Below are 16,879 nucleotides of genomic sequence, written 5' to 3'. Positions count from 1 at the left end.
TAGGCTCGATTTTTCGGTAAATAATTTACTGAAATCCTTGATCTTCTTTGATCTAATCCACCTAAAAGTTATCCCTATTGTTCATCAAAAATAAATCGAAGCAATTCCCTAAGATAAAACCAAACCAGTGATTGAAATCCATCACAGCAGTGTACGCACTGCTTGATGGTGGTCATTAATTCTCATCAAAAACTCGAGTTGGACTCAGGTTAGTCATTGGTATTTGATTTGAGTCGACGAAAAATGGAATGATAGGGTATATTGAGTTGTTGGTTTGAAGTTTGATTTGAGGTTTTTGGATCCAGATCCATCTTTTAATTGCATAATTTGGCACAATAAAAGCTTCGATTGAGGCCCATTCTTTATCTCTTCTCTTTATTTTTGTGAATGTTTTTTATTGGTGATGGTATTTTTGTGTGTTTTTGTTGTGAATTATTTCTTTGATTTTGATTGGATCAGCAATAATTTCTAACTCTGTGTTAGAATTTTGTCAATACATATGAATGGGGTTTGAATTGGAGAATTGGAAAATTGATCGAAGTGAGCATGGGTTTGTTTTGATTCATGGACAGCTGTTTAATTTGGAATGAATGTCATTTTTGTTGAAATTTGATAGGATCATGTTTTAAGCCAAAAGTTAATAGGTAAATCTTAGGTCAGGTAGGCAAACCGTATAAACCAATGATTATTAAATGTTTGAATGTGTTGAAATACTGTACTCGAAAGACTGATTGTAATCAAGTCACTAGGCATAAGGTAGAGCATAGTGTAGGATAGTTAAAATATTTAGGTTTTAATTTCAGCATTTTTATTTTATTTCGTAATAAATTGGACTGGACACTATTTTGGAGTTTTGATTGTTTAATTATTTATTTTTGTGTGTTGTGTGTTTTTGTTTGGTTTATGCATTTTATAGTATCATATTAGTCGATATACTCTATGGAGCAACCCTGGTCGAACCACGGGATCAAGGGATGCCTAAAACCTTCTCCTCGGTCAATAGAATTCCTTAATCAAAATCTCTATTCGTGGACCAATTTTCAAAGAGCCAAAAATTATTTTGAGAAAGGATTTCCAAAGTTGACTTGGCACACCATATTTATGCCAAGTGGTGACTCTGAGTTCAAATGAAAAAGAATACTTTTCAAAACAAATTTTATCTTTTGTCACTTAATAATAAAAACCCTTTGAAACTTAAAATCAATCTTTTTGGAAAAAAAAAAGTAGTGTGACATCTCTGGCAACTCTACTGGGGATTTTTAGAATTTGAGCTTCATTTTTTAGGTGCATCAGCTTAGTGTGACACTATAGGTGAATAGATGCAGTGTTTTTGTTATTATTTGTATTATTATTTTATTTTTGTTGAGTGCCTACGTGCTACGTGTTTACAGTTTTTCTCTTATGTATTACCGCTTTATATCTTTTATCATTTGCATAACCCGAGTCATTTCTTTCACAACAAGTCCCGTAGTACACACTGTGTACATGGCCTCTAGTTGAGTCACCCTTATTTTAAGAGCGGAAGCCTCCGACTAGTATGGAGTAGGTGGATAGGAATCGCAACCACTATCGACCATACGCTCTTCCGAACAGTCTTGTTAGTTGAATCCCAGTGTAGGTCAGCCTTTAGGTCATTCTTATATGCATCATATTGAGACCTAGAGGGACTTGTTTAGTCCTTTGTAGGAGACTCCCCTCCAAGCATCCTAACATGCTAATTATTGCATCTTTGAGGGTAACAGGGTCATTTGATGGATTGATTTGGGTAAGCATGTGCTAGAATTAAGGAAAAGCGTGTGTTTAGGCAAGGCAAAGTTCAAAAAAAATAAAGAAAAAAAAAGAAAAGTGAGCCAAAAAAGAGTTTCGTAGTTTTTTAGAGTTCTTTATGATTTTTGTTTTTCCACAATCCCAAAATTCAAAAAAAAAAATTACCTTTTGAATTCATTTCTCCAAAAATGAAAACATTAAAAAAATTTTCCTTTTATTTCTTTTAGCAACCATTCATAATTCGAAAACTTCAAAAAGATTTTTTTCAATAGGAGCTTTTTTTATAAAAGAAGAATTCAAAAAAAGATGCTAGAAGTTTTGTACTTTTCATATAACGAAAATACCAAAAAGATTTTCCTTTCAGAGTTGTTCGTGTCATTTTTATGTGAAGTGTCAAATTGAAAACTCAAAAAAGATTTTATTGACATTTTTTCATCATTTGTTTGTGGTCATATCTCTTAAGTCAGGGTCAAGTCTATTAGTTATTGTTTAATTGTCCAATCTGGACGAACTATGCTCACCTGATTCTTCTCTTTCGGGAGTGAGATATGTAGGCAGCCTTTCGTGGGTTCAATGATCTTATTTAAAAAATTCAAAAAGATTTTTTTCACTCTTCATTTATAGTAAGTGTTTCATATACATCTTTAAAAGAAAACTATAAAAAGATTTTCCTTTAATAGTTTCAAGTTTCATTTTCGTATAAATTTAAGATTGAAAAACCAAAAAGATTTTTCTTTGGTAATCATAGGTTTCATTTTGTATAGGAAGCTGAAAAATTCAAAAAGATTTTCGACAATTCTTTTGACAATTTGTTTTTTTTTTCTTCTTAAAGTTTCAACAAAAAAAAAGAAAAAGGAAGAGAGTTTGATTGGTCGTGTTATGCCATGACTTCACGAACTATGTACACCTGATTCTCCTCTTGAGAGAGTGAGATATGTAGGCGCCTTTTTAGGTTCGGTGATCTTTTCAAAAAAAGAAGAGATTTTTGAAAAAAAGGTGTTGAACTCTAACGCATTTAGTGTTTCTATTGTTCTGTTAGTTTAAGGTGGTTGGTTTGTGGCATTTTGGCTGGTCCTTGATATTGCACCTAGTCGAAAAGAAAGTTATGGACAATAAGGATACCGAGTTTGTTATAGCTAATCAAATAGGGAGTTCGGGGAATAAGAATTTAGGAGCTAATGAAGAGATTCAGAAATTAAGGCAACAAATGATAGAAATGCATCGAGCTTGAGTAAATGGGTTGCCTCCTCCTCCAGTTCCCACTGATAATCTAGAATATCTGTCTAGCTTTCTCCCCGTGTCACATGTATATTTCCCATTTTTGTTGACACTCTACAAGATGCATTAAGGTCTACTCCGGGGAAACACTATCCAAACACTTCTAATATTTATTTCCTCACTTCTCGATACAAAACTACGACATTTTTGGATTCACCCACTATTCATGTTTTTGCAGCACCACCCCCACCTGAATCTCCTACTTTTAATGTTCAGCCATCGGTTGTGACTCCCTACTCTACAAGAGAGCTTGTATTGAATATTTCTGATGATCAGCATTATGCTCCAAGGCCCACATTTTAGTCTACTGGTCCTTATGGCTACACTCAACCTCTTGAATTTCCTCTTAACACTAAGAAGCCTATTGTGATAGAAGAACAGGAGGTCATGACACAAAAATTGAAGAGTTTAGAACAAGCCATGAGAAACTTGTAGGGGCTCGGGGATTACAAAAGTGTCTCTTATAGTGATTTGTGCATGTTTCCAGGTGTTAATCTAACTCTTGGTTTTAAAATGCCAAAGTTTGAGAAATATGATGGGCACGGTGACCTAGTGTCATATTTGAGGCTGTATTATAACCAACTAAGAGGTGTTGAAGGAAAGAAAGAATTACTCATGGCCTATTTCGGTGAGAGTCTTTCGAGTCTAGCTTTGGAATGGTTTGTTGATCAGGACATCAACAAGTGAAATAGTTGGGATGACTTAGCTAATAAATTCGTGTAACAATTCCAATACAATGTGGAGTTGGTTACTGATGAGAAATCCCAAACTAATATGAAGAATAAGAATACCAAAAGTTTCAGAGAATATACAATTAGATGGCGTGAACAAGTTGCTAGGGTGAAACCGCCAATGAAAGAAAACAAGATAATTGAGGTGTTTATTCAAAATCATAATGAAATATATTATCAACACTTGTTACCTGCATTAGGCAAGTCATTTATTGAGGTCCTCAAAATAGGAGAGATGATAGAGGATAGAATTAAGACTGGTCGTATTGTGAGTTTTTCAATATTGAAAGCAACTACTCAAGCAATTCAGAAGGGTTTAGGAAATATTGGAGGGAATAATAATGAGGAAGATGTAGCTACAATTATAGTTGGACAACGGGCAGGGTCAATAAAACCACGTCGTTGTTAACCTCAGGCTCAAACCCAAGTTCATGTCCAAACTCCATATAAACACTCCCAAAATCCATTATACTTCATTCCCTCACCTCCATATCCAGTATATAATGCACAACTACATGTTCAACCCTCATCTTACCCACAATGTCATGCACCAACTCCTCAAAGTCATCCTCCAACTCCATAAACATACCAAACCCTTCTAGGCTCAATTTTTTATCCAAGCCAAATAATGAAACGAGGCAAAAGTCACTACTCTCCTTATTAGGAAGGGGTTTGGTAGCTTGTTTTGATTTCTTTTTTGTTATCCAACTTATTTCAGGGTTGTAATTCGAGATCTATCTTATTTTGTCCCTTGTCATTTTTGTTCAAACCCTTCTATCTTTCATTTCAACTAAATGGAGTGTCCCTTTTTTCTTTGTGTTTTAAATATATTTATTTGTTTTTTTACATAGTACATTTTATGTTAGTTCTAATGATATGACATGCTGGCAGAATTTTCAGCTAAATCTTAAAATCCATTTTAATCATGAAATATAGAATCAGAAGGCTAAAGTTAGGAAAAAGCATCTGAGAAAATAGGTAGAGTGCTGATACATTTGGTGACCAAGTTGAAGCCTTCTTTGAAAATTAAGACAATTATTTTGAGAATCACAAGAATAACTTGGTCATCAATTGAAAGGCATGTCTTAATTGGGTTAAATAATGGATGTGTGATCCCTACACAAGAGAAACATGAAGATAATCAACTCCACGAAAGCATTGGTTATTCGATGTGAGTGGTGTATAACAAAGATGGAGTTATATATTTGACAAGTGTAGAAGAAGAAGTGGAACACATGCTCAATTTAAGTTAGTATTGTTAAAGTGTCATAAATGATCTTCATCTGTCACTTCATATTGCATGATGTGTACTTGCATTTTCAAGGATTGATATGACGAAGGCATTTCATTCTGGCATCCAAATGTTGTGTCATCCTTTGTTTACTCCATTTGAGCTTTATTGTTATTTTCTTTCATACCCTCATATGGAATCAAGATAGAGTCAGCAAAGCTTAAAAGAAAAGTGTCGAGCAAAAGAATAGAGTCAGAAAAGTTTTAAAAAAATAAGAAGAAAGAAAAATGTGTCGAAAAGGAAGAAAAGAGATGAGTGTCAATAAAAATAGAGTCAGAAAAGTTTCAAAGAGAAAAAGAGTCGATAAAAAGAAAAAAAATCAGATTCAAGCAAAGAAACAAGTTATGAGAACTATGCGTGACCTGACTCTTCTCTCTCAGGGGTGAGATACATAGGCTGCCCTACTTTGGGCTCGGTCTAATCAAATGAAAAATTTAGAATTGCCCAGTCAAAAGAAACTGGGCATGATTTAATCTACATTGTTTGAGTCGATTTCAAAAGTTGTAAGTCCTACCCAACTTCAAGTGTCATTTGGGCCTCATGCCATCCTTTCTTTCTAACCCTATCCAAAAGCCTAAAGAAAGACCTTTAGATCAATCTTTGAGAATGTTAAGGATAAGCATACAATGGATATGATGACGTGTTTTGGGTACTACTTGTCTTCCTCAGTATAAGAAATCAGGAGAGAAATAAAAAATGAGAGAGTCTTATTTGTGAATACTCTCACGGGCACCGTAAGGCGATGGTAAATTGACAGAGATAAAAATGAGAGAGTCTTATTGATGAAAATCCTCACGAACATCATAAGATGATTCTGAGTTGAGAGAAATAAAAAATTTGAGAGCCTCATTAGTGAAAACCCTTACGAAAACCATAGGGCAATGGTGACCTGAGAAAAATAAATGAGAGAGGCTTATTAGTGAAAACCCTTCAAGGAGTCACTAGCCGAATGAGGTCTCTGGATGCAATTGTCCTAAGGAAGTAACTCAATTTCAGGTCCATTAACTCAACAACAATTGGTGAAAGTTTGGAAAGGCAGCTTAATCCGAAATGCATGTTATAATCAGTAGTGTTCACCGTCACTTTCAGAAAAAAATTCTTTTCTCTATTTCAGTGGGGACATTCATTCTCTGTTCTTTCTTCTCTATATTTTTGTTTTTGTTTCCTTGAGTTAGTTATACAAATGGAAAGTCATTTTTCTTGTGTCTTTAAGTCAAATCAATGTTAAAGCAAATGAGAAAAGATTTCAAAACTGGCTACCAACTTCTTCAACTATGCAAAGCAAGACAAAAGGCCAGCACATGAAAGATACATGATTGTGAGCCGAAATCAAGCATGCAGAAAATTTTGTCAACAGACAAGTCTAGAAACTTATGGAAATACCAAGGTTCAAAGGATTTATCTGAGGAACATAGCAAAAACAGAGATACTGTGTTTGTTTCAGAGTCACTCTTAATACTCTGAGTTTGGGTAAATAACGCAGCAAGTCAATGACAAATGCTAATAGTTGGAAAAATGATTAAATATGATGAGGTCAAGAGTGATTTCCACAAAAACTAAAGCCGCAAACCAACCACCATGTTTTTAAACTCACAAGTTTTCTTTGTATGAAACAGGAACACTTCAAATCAAGGACTTCAAAGCCTAAATATCAAAGGCTGTAATTTCTCACATCTACAAAAGCAAGGGGCAATGTTTGCTGCACCAATTTGGTAATCAAAATCATGGTAAAACTCACAATCCAATATCTCTACGAGACACACTTCCTTGTTCGGGTAATTAAGGTTCATTTATTAGGTGATGCACTTCCTAAATTGAACCTTCACTCCTAGAAGCTGTACTTTTTAGTTGAGTCCTTCTATTTAATATTTAGGAGACATATTTCCTTGTTCACGTAATTCAAGCGACATTTGTAAGGAGACGCATTTTCTTGGGTAATTTAAGTGGCATTTGTAAGGACACGCATTTCCTTGTCTGGATAATTTAAGTGGTATTTGTAAGGAGATCCATTTCCTTGTTTGGAAAATTCAAGCAGCATATGTAAGAAGACACATTTCCTTAATTGGGTAATTCAAGCGGCATTTGTAAGGAGACACATTTCCTTGGGTAATTCAAGTAGCGTTTGTAAGGAGACGCATTTCCTTATCTGGGTAATTTCAGTGGTATTTATAAGGAGACGCATTTCCTTGTTTGGGTAATTCAAGCGGCATTTGTAAGAAGACACATTTCCTTATTTGGGTAATTCAATTGGAATTTGTAAGGTGACGCATTTTCTTATCTGGTAATTTAAGTGGCATTTGTAAGGAGACGCATTTACTTATCTGGGTAATTCAAGTGGTATTTGTAAGGAGGTGCACTTCCTTGATTAGGTAATTCAAATTTTACTTGTTAGGTAATTACACTTCCTAACTTAAGTCTTGACTCCTAGAAAATTCAATTTCTAGTCGAGTCATTCCACTTGACCTAAGGAGACACACTTCCTTGGTGGGTATTCAAATTTTTCTTGTTAGGTGGTTCACTTCCTAACTTAAGCCTTTACTCCTAGAAAATGTACTTTCTAGTTGAGTAGTTAACGCTTAAGAGACACACTTTCTTGTCTGGGTAATTCAAGTTTCGCTTGTTAGGTGGTTTCCTTCCTAACTTAAGCCTTTACTCCTAGAAAATACACTTTCTAGTCGAGTAATTCCACTTAACCCTTAGGAGACACACTTCCTTGTCAGGATAGTTCAAGTTTTGGCTTTCTAGGTGCCAAACTTCCTAACTTAAGCCTTTACTCCTAGAAGATGCACTTTCTGGTCGAGTCCTTCCATGCTACTAAGGGTGTGCATCGGTTGGTTTGATTCGGTTTTATATACTATTGGTTCGGTTTATTGATTTTGGGTTTTTAAATATTCTAAACCAATAACCAAACCAATAAGATATTTTTATCGGTTTTTGTTTTATCGGTTTTTAGTCCTTACCGGTTCGGTATTCGATTTAACCAATAAGAAAATACTTATAAAATAGAAATAGTAGTTACTAACATGAAAAAAATGAATCATAGTTGCAACCAAAAATCCTATATGATGTGTTTTAATTTACAAGAATCTTCAATTTTGAACTAAATGTTGTTGGGTGAAATTAAGAGTTTGTATAATTGAAATAATAGGTTTGTTAATTTGTAGAAATTAAAGAGAAATGCATAATAAGTCATATATATATATATATATATATATATATATATATATATATATATATATATATTCTTATTGGGTTATCGGTTTACCCAGTAACCCAATAAGAAAAAATCAGACTAAACCAATAACCCAATAAATTTTTTTTATAAAACCATTAAAAACCGTTAACCCAATAACCTAATAACAATAAACCAATAATATTTTTATCGATTCAGTTTATCGGCCGGTTCAGTTTTTGCACACCCATACATGCAACCCCTAGGAGATGCACCTCCTAGTTTTTGCACACCCACACATGCAACCCCTAGGAGATGCACCTCCTTATCTGAGTAATTCAGGTTTCATTTATTAGGTGATGCACTTCCTAAATTGAACCTTCACTCCTAGAAGCCATATTTTCTAGTAGACTCATTACACTTAACCCATAGGAGACGCACTTCCTTGTCAATTTTTATTTTTCAGGTGGCATACTTCCTAACTTAAACCTTTATCTCTAGAAGATGCACTTTCCAGTCAGAATTCCTCACTTTAATTCTTAGGAAACGCACTTCCTAGTCTTGGTCATTTAATTTTACTCTCACGAGATCTATTTCTTGGTCAGAGTCTTGATTCATCATTGAAACATACAAGTAGTTATTAGTGGATTTTACATTCGAAAAAGTTTTCTGATAATAAATTGGGGAAAAAATTTAATTCATGTTATTGAAAGCATCATTTAGGACCCTCTTGAAAAATGAGACTTTATTTTTTGAAATGTGAGATTTCTATTATAACCTTTGTTTGGATAATTTTCTTTCTAGTTTTGATGTGATTTTAGGAGCTCGCCTGAAGAACAGGGAGAATAAATGGAAAGTCAAGCAACGAGGTGAAGAAGTTGAAAGTCAAAAAACAAGGTGAAGAATTTGAAATTCAACGGATTGAAGAAATAGCAAGTCAGGAGCCCTCCTGGAGAATGGGGTGAAAAAATTAAAAGCCAAGCAACAAGGCGATGAAATTGCAAGTCAGGAGCTCTCCCGAAGAACAGAGTAAGGAAATTGTAAGTCAGGAGACCTCCTAGAGAATAGGGTGATGAAATAGCAAGTCAAGAGCCAAGGAAAGCTACATAGTTAAGACTTTTATAATTTTATTTATCTTTTGAACTTGTAATTTTCATTTTTGATGTATGACAGAGCCGCAGACCAGAACCTCGACAGGACCTCACTCGACTCTCCAACTCGATATTGTCCTTCTCTTTCCAACCCTTTGAGATACCTGTGAATAGATTTTCTTATAACTTGGATAGGTAGGATGTCCTAAATCAAGACTTGGTGGTACTCTATCCTTCTTTATCTTTCTTTTGAATAATGGTCAGGTCAAAATTTTGTCCCTCCCGAAAGTCGAATTTACCCATTTACCTACCTTACCATACACCCCACCTCATTTTAATAATTTTTAACAAAATGACAAAAATAACCAACTCTTAACAAAATCCATAACAATTTTATCTCATCCAAACCACCCTATCCCATATACTCCCTACCCTTACATACCCCCTACCCACGTACCATAACCCCTCCCTCACTCACATTTTATTCCTTCCCATAACAAATCCACAATGAATTGGGGGAAATGGACACATATATACCTCATACACAAAAAAATCTTACAATGACTATGGATACTCATACACACTCCAATTTCTATCTACAAACATCCACAGGAGAAGACACTCACAGCTCACAGCTCACATATCTTAGAACCGTACACACTCTCACAGCTTCCATTCAATCAAAACACCACAATACCACAATGGATACATCACTTATCCTCACTAAATACACATATATACATACACCAAAATAAAAAGAAAGGCGAGCAATAGATATACACACACAAAGAGAAAATGGAAAATTAGAGGAAAATAGATGAATGGAAGGAGATAGAGTGAATGGAGTAGGAGAAAATCTAAGAGAGGGATATGGAAGAAGAATATTGAAAATAGAGAGATAAAACAGAGGAGAAAAACCACAGCTTAGGCTAGATTTTTTGGTGAATAATTCGCCAGAATCTTCGACCTTCTCCGATCTAACCCACCTGAAAGTCGTCCCTATTATCCATCAAAAATCAGTTAAAGCAATTCCCTCAGATACAACCAAACCAGCGACTGAAATAAATCACAGCAGTGCATGCACTGCTTGACGGCGCTCTGAGTTAGGCTTGGGTTGACGGCGATTATTATTTCTTGTCGAAAACTCAAGTTGTACTCGGTGGTCATTGGTATTTAATTTGAGTCGATAAAAAATAGAACAAGAAGTTATATCGAGTTGTTAGTTTGAGGTCTATTTGAGGCTTTCAGATCCGGCTCCATCTTCTAATTGCATAATTCGGCATAATAAAAGCTTCGATTGAGGTCCAATTCTTCATCTCTCCTCTTTATTTTTGTGAATGTCTTTGATTGGTGATGGTATTTTTGCATGTTTTAGTTGTGAATTGTTTCTTTAATTTTGATTAAAACAACTCTAATTGCTAACTCTGTGTTAGAATTTTGTCAATACGCGTGAATGGGGTTTGATTTGGTTTGGAGTTTGAATTGGAGATATGGAAAAATGATCGAAGTGAGCATGGGTTTGTTTTGATTCATGAATGGTTGTTTCATTTGGCATGAATGTCATTTTTGTTGAAATTTGATAGGATTATGTTTTAGGCGAAAAAATTAATAGGCAAATCTTAGGTCGGGTAGGCAAACCGTAAGAACCAATGATTGTTGAATGTTTGAATGTGTTGAATGGCCTCTATTTTATTGCATCTAAACTCCTTGTACTCATTTGGCTGGGAAATACCCCGAGGAAATTGTATTTGTTAACTGGGAATGCTCCATGATATTTTGTACTCGGAAGACCGGTCATGATCAAGGCCCGAGGCATTGGGTAAAGCATAGCGTAGGATAGTTAGAATATTTAGGTTTTAATTTCAGCATTTTTATTTTGGTTTGTAATAAATTGGACTGGACACTATTTTAGAGTTTTGACTGTTTGATTGTTTGTTTTTGTGTGTTGTGTATTTTTGTTTGGTTTATGCATTTTATAGTATCATATTAGCCGATATAATCTACGAAGCGACCGTGGTCGAGCCACGGGATATAGGGATGCCTAACACCTTCCCCTCGGTCAACAGAATTCCTTAACTGGAATCTCTATTCGTGGACCAGTTTTCAAAGAGTCAAAAATCATTTTGAGAAAGGATTTCCAAAGGAAACTTGGCACACCAGATTTATACCAAGTGGCGACTCTAAGTTCAAATGAAAAAGAATCCTTTTCGAAACAAATTTTATATTTAGTCACTTAATAATAAAAACCCTTTCAAACTTAAAATCAATCTTTTAGTAAAAATAAAGGGTGTGACAGTTAGCACTGAGTTAATCTTAATAGTTGGACTAGTCTGGGATAGTTGTTAACACAAGTTTCTGAGGGATCGATACTTGGCTTGTAAAATGCCACTATATTACCTAGTTATACCATACACACTTGCATGTGCACTTGGGCACAATAAGTTTTTGAAGCCATTGTCAGGGACTTGTAATTTGGCAACTTTCTTAGTTTTAGTTTTGCTTTGTAATTTCTTTAGTGCAATTCACTTGATCTTAGCTTCTGAATTTACAAGCACAGGTTTAGTAGACTAGTAAGATGGCAAGGGATAGGGAGTTGGTTGAACTAGATCCTGAGTCCGAGCAGTGCTTATAACAAAAGAGGAGAGAAACAGTCCTTCTCTATAGAATCTTGCAAATTCACAAAAAAAAAGATATTCCTGCACCCATGGCTGAGGATCTACTAGCCCGCAGGACTTTTTGTGAAGTGGCAATCCCACTTTCGATGAATGTAACCTAGTTATTCAAAAATTTGCTTTTGGAGATGGATTTGAATTGAAGCGGAATATGGTGTAGCTTCTGCACAGTAGTGGACAGTTTATCGAGCTATCACATGAAGATCCACAAGTCCACTTGTAAAATTTCTTGGAGATCAGTGACACATTCATCCGTATGGGTGTGTCAAAGGATTATGTGAGGTTGATACTCCTCCCATTCTCACTTTTGGGGGAATTAAAGAAGTAGTTGAATACTGAGCCAACATACATCACTACATGGGATGACTTGACTCAGAAATCTCTCATCTATTCTTTTCCATCCGGCAAGATTGTGAGACTATGCAGTGGGATTTTGAGCTTTAAGTAAAAGCCGAATGAGAACCTGTATCATAATTAGGAAAGATTCAAGTCTCTTTTCAAGACTGACCACATCATCAGAAGTCCAATGAGGTATTATCTCATACCTTTGTTAAAGCCCTTGATGATAACACAAAAAAATTTTAGATTCAGCTTCAGGTGGCCAGGCTCTGTAGAAGGCCTATGATGAGTTGTATATTTGTTGAACCGTACTACTCAAGGAATCCTGATTGGCATGGTGACATATCCGCAAGCTCAGTGAAAAATGGTTGTGGGCATGATTGAAGTTGATAGTATCACAGTCCTACTTTGATAGTATCACAGTCCTACTTACTCAATTATCAGCCATGCAGAATCATATAATAACCCAATTCAACAATTATGTGTGAATCAAACTCTGGATCAAGTGAATACAGTGCAGCAGACCCTAGGTTAGTGTGAGATTTGCGGCAATAATGGCCACTCTATAGACATTTATGGTACAAAATCTGAATCCGTAAATATTGTGTGCAATGCACATAAGCCAACTTATACAAATACCTACAACCAAAAGTGGCAAACTCAGACACCAAATTACTCTTGGGGCAATAATCAACAGTATCAACTGCAACAGAAAAATACACAGGCCAGTAATATAGAGAAAACTTTAAAGAAGATCCTATCCAAGCAAGAAGAAATGGCTACTAAAATAAAAAAATCAGTAAGTGGCTCAGCAAAAGTTAGAGCAGTAGTTGGGCCAACTAGTCCAAGCATAAAATATCAGGCCTCAAAGTGGGTTGTCAAGTGATAATAAAACTCCAAAGCAAGTTATGGCAATCACTTTAAGGATTAGTAAGGAGCTCAGTGGTAAACCTTCAAAGAAAACTAAGGAGGTAGATGCAGAGTTAGTTCCATAACAGGTTTCAGGCAAAGGTATTGATAATTTGGGGAAGTTTGAGTACCCAAAAACTAAAGTTGCTAAGTAAGTAAAGGAAAGACCACCACCACCATTCCCATAGATACTGAGAAAATCCAAAGAAGATGCTTGTTTCAAGAAGTTCTTTGACACGTTCAGATAACTTAATATTAATTTGTCTATTCTAGATGTTTTGCAGGGAATTTCCTAGTACGACAAGTACTTGAAAGACATGGAGACCAATAAAGTAAAGCTGCAGGATATTAAGGTGATGGCACTTATGGAGGAGTGCAACTCTGTAGTAATGAAAAATATACCCAAGAAGATTAAAGACCCAGGGAGATTCACCCACCTCATACAAATTGGTTACAAAGAGAAGATCCATGCTTTATGCCATTTGGGGACAAGTATCAACCCGATGCCTCTATTAGTATTTAACACTCTTGGTTTGGGAGAGTTGAGACCATGCTCTGTGTTGCTGCAAATGGCAGACATGATCGGCGTGAAGCCCGAAGGAATTATTAACGATGTGCTCATAAAGGTTGGTAAGTTTATAATCTCCGATGACTTTATATTTTAGATTATGATGTAGATATCAAGGTACCAATCATTCTAGGATGTTAATTCTTAGAAACGAAAGGAGCATTGATAAATGTGAGAGAGGCACTCTCAGCATGATATTGGATGATAAAGAGGTGGTTTTTAAAGTTTATAAACCACTCAGTCCACTTTACCACTATAAATATTTATGTATGATTATTGTGATGGTAGTATATGAGTGTGGGGTGGAGTCTAAACCACCAAAGACCTCTTCAGATAGTCTCATTGAGTTACCTAAGCCAGCACCTAAGCCCGAGAGGAGGAGGATTGATGAGCCTAAAAAGGATAATTATAAGAAAGAGGTTAACCTTGAGGGTTCACACTCAAGAGGTCAGAAAAAAGTAGGAAGATAGCCTCTGAGTAGGAGGAAAAGGATGAAGGAATTGAGTAGTGATGTTGGGTCTTTCCGCGACACTAAATCAGGCACTGCTTGGGAGGAAACCCATAGCTAAGGTAGGTTTTATTTTTAGTATTTTATTTTTTATTTCACGTAGTTTTTATTTTTCTCGAGTCTCAAGTTGATGGAAAGTCTTAGTACTGACAATCTGACCTAAGGAGCACAAAAAAGACAGTGTGGGGTCTCGGACCCTCTTAATCTTAAAAGATGTTGCTATTTAGGCCTAGATACCTCAGGGAGTATTTATATATCTACTTTTAAATTCAACTTTAGGGACAAAATAGATTTTTAAGTATGGGCTGGAAAAATTCCCATGTTTCGAATGAAGTGATGATGTAGGATCTTAATTTCAAGTTGTTTTTCTAATTGTTACCTAAATTTGAAAAAATTATAAAAAGATTTTTGTTTTCTAATTTTTAGTTTTAGTTGGGTCTATTTAGTTGGTGTACACTTCACCCACCCCGTGGTTGTTCTTTTTAGTTTTTTTCCACTGGAGCACCCTTTGAACCCAGTATTTTTTTTCTTTTTAGGGGTAAATTTAAACTTTTTGTGTTAGGATAAGAAAGATGTTATTATTGGTTCTATGTATAATTGTATGATGCAAGCTTTTTTGTATGTAATGAGCATGTTGATTGTTTGAATAGCTTTTGAGACTCCTAGGCTCTAGTTTATGACTTTTGTACTTGTTGGCTTAATGTGCAATTTATACTACTGTTTCATTGAGAGTCTATAATTACCTACTTGAATTAAGCATATGCCATGTGTAAAGTGAGGTTTTGTCTATTCCTTGTTGCATGTGATGTGTAACACCTCGAGACTGTACCTCGGATGCTACACGGTGCTTATGACCCCGAAGGACCACAAGTTAACTCATGACTGATATATGTTGTGAGCACTGAAACATGACACTGTAATAAATATAGAATAATAGGATGAAATGCCATAAGGGTCAAAATATCTAAAATACTGATAACTTATATCGTCTGAAATAACAATCTGTAAAATTGTACACTATTTGAAAACTAGTCTGAAAAGCCTCTAACTGAAATTATCTGAAAGTGGAGTTGATGGGACAACCCCCCAACTAACTCCATCTACTAAAATACTAAGTCTACTAAAATAATAAAATAAAAAAAATATCCTCGAATGATGAGGACTCACTGTTAATCTACTATTGATGGCTGAATCTGAGACTATCTATGCGCGGTCAGGGACCTAAGCGTCCAAACCTATGATATGAGACATCATAGCGCAAAGAAAGAGTATGTGTCAGGACGTGGAATGTACTGGTATGCTAGATGAGGTAAGGCTGAATGCAAGGGTTCATATGCATAAGCAATAACTGACTGAATAATATAGAGTAATTGAACATGAGAGTACATGGATAACTGATATTGTTGTAAGTACTGAGTATGCACTAATGTGCATATAAATAAATACTGTGACTAAGCTTGTCTAAAGCTAAGTCCTGAATTCTGAAACTGAGTAACTGATATCTGAAGTTACTGATAACTGATTTACTGATACTGGTTGACTATATCTGATAGTCCAAATTCTGTAGAACTGAACTGAGTTCTATTTTGAAGACTGATACTGATATTGTGGGAGGTAATCATCTAACCGACATGCCCCAAATAAGATAGGATAATTGAATTGGGTTCCAACCTGTGACTCCAGTTGGAAGGGTGTTAGTACCGTGCCACGAGTAAAGATACTGAAGAGTTACCTTCATCTGGTAAGTAAATTAATGAGAATGGTGGAACTCTCATCTGGCAGGTTAAAACACCTCATCAATCCTCAACTGGCAGGTTTAATGTCTCAACCTATGTTGGCTACGTAGTTCTAGAATATAAGGATTGCTTCTAGAGATCACAGCCTCTACTGGCAGGTGAACCCCCATCCTTGGGTTAACTCGGTACTAAATCCTACTCCCAACTAAAAGACACTGAACTGAGTATACTGAACTGGACTGGACTGATACTGAGCTTACTAAGTTTTCCTGAGTTCGGTAACTAACTGACTTCTAGTGAGTTCTGTAACTGACTGAGAGTACTACTGATCATGACATGACTGAGATTCTGTAACTGACACTGGCTCTAGACACACAGCTAAATTATCGGGTATGAAATACCCCCAGGACTCGATAGAATGAAAATAAAGCATAATATACTCTTGAAAATCATAACAATGTATATTTGTCCATAGTTCACTCTTTGAGGCATTTAATCAAACACTTACAATGTATCTACTTATACATGAATGGGGAATACAAGCTATCATGTTATAATGGCACTATTTCATTCACATAAGCATTTTATCAAACACATGGGGAGCATGCTTAGGCTATACAATAATCAAAACATGTAGTTATCATGGCTACATCAATCAACTTAAAAATTGAAGGGTTTATCATGAAGATCATGTACTTCAACACATACAATGATTTATTTCATAAAAGTATGTAATTTAATCATGGACTAAAACCTAATAATAACATGAATATGAATTCAATTCAATTCAAGCATGGAAGTTCATAATTCAACATTC

The sequence above is a fragment of the Capsicum annuum genome, chromosome 8, assembly GCF_002878395.1.
Source record: "Capsicum annuum cultivar UCD-10X-F1 chromosome 8, UCD10Xv1.1, whole genome shotgun sequence".
Classification (NCBI taxonomy): domain Eukaryota; kingdom Viridiplantae; phylum Streptophyta; class Magnoliopsida; order Solanales; family Solanaceae; genus Capsicum; species Capsicum annuum.
Note: the sequence above shows the minus strand (reverse complement) of the source record.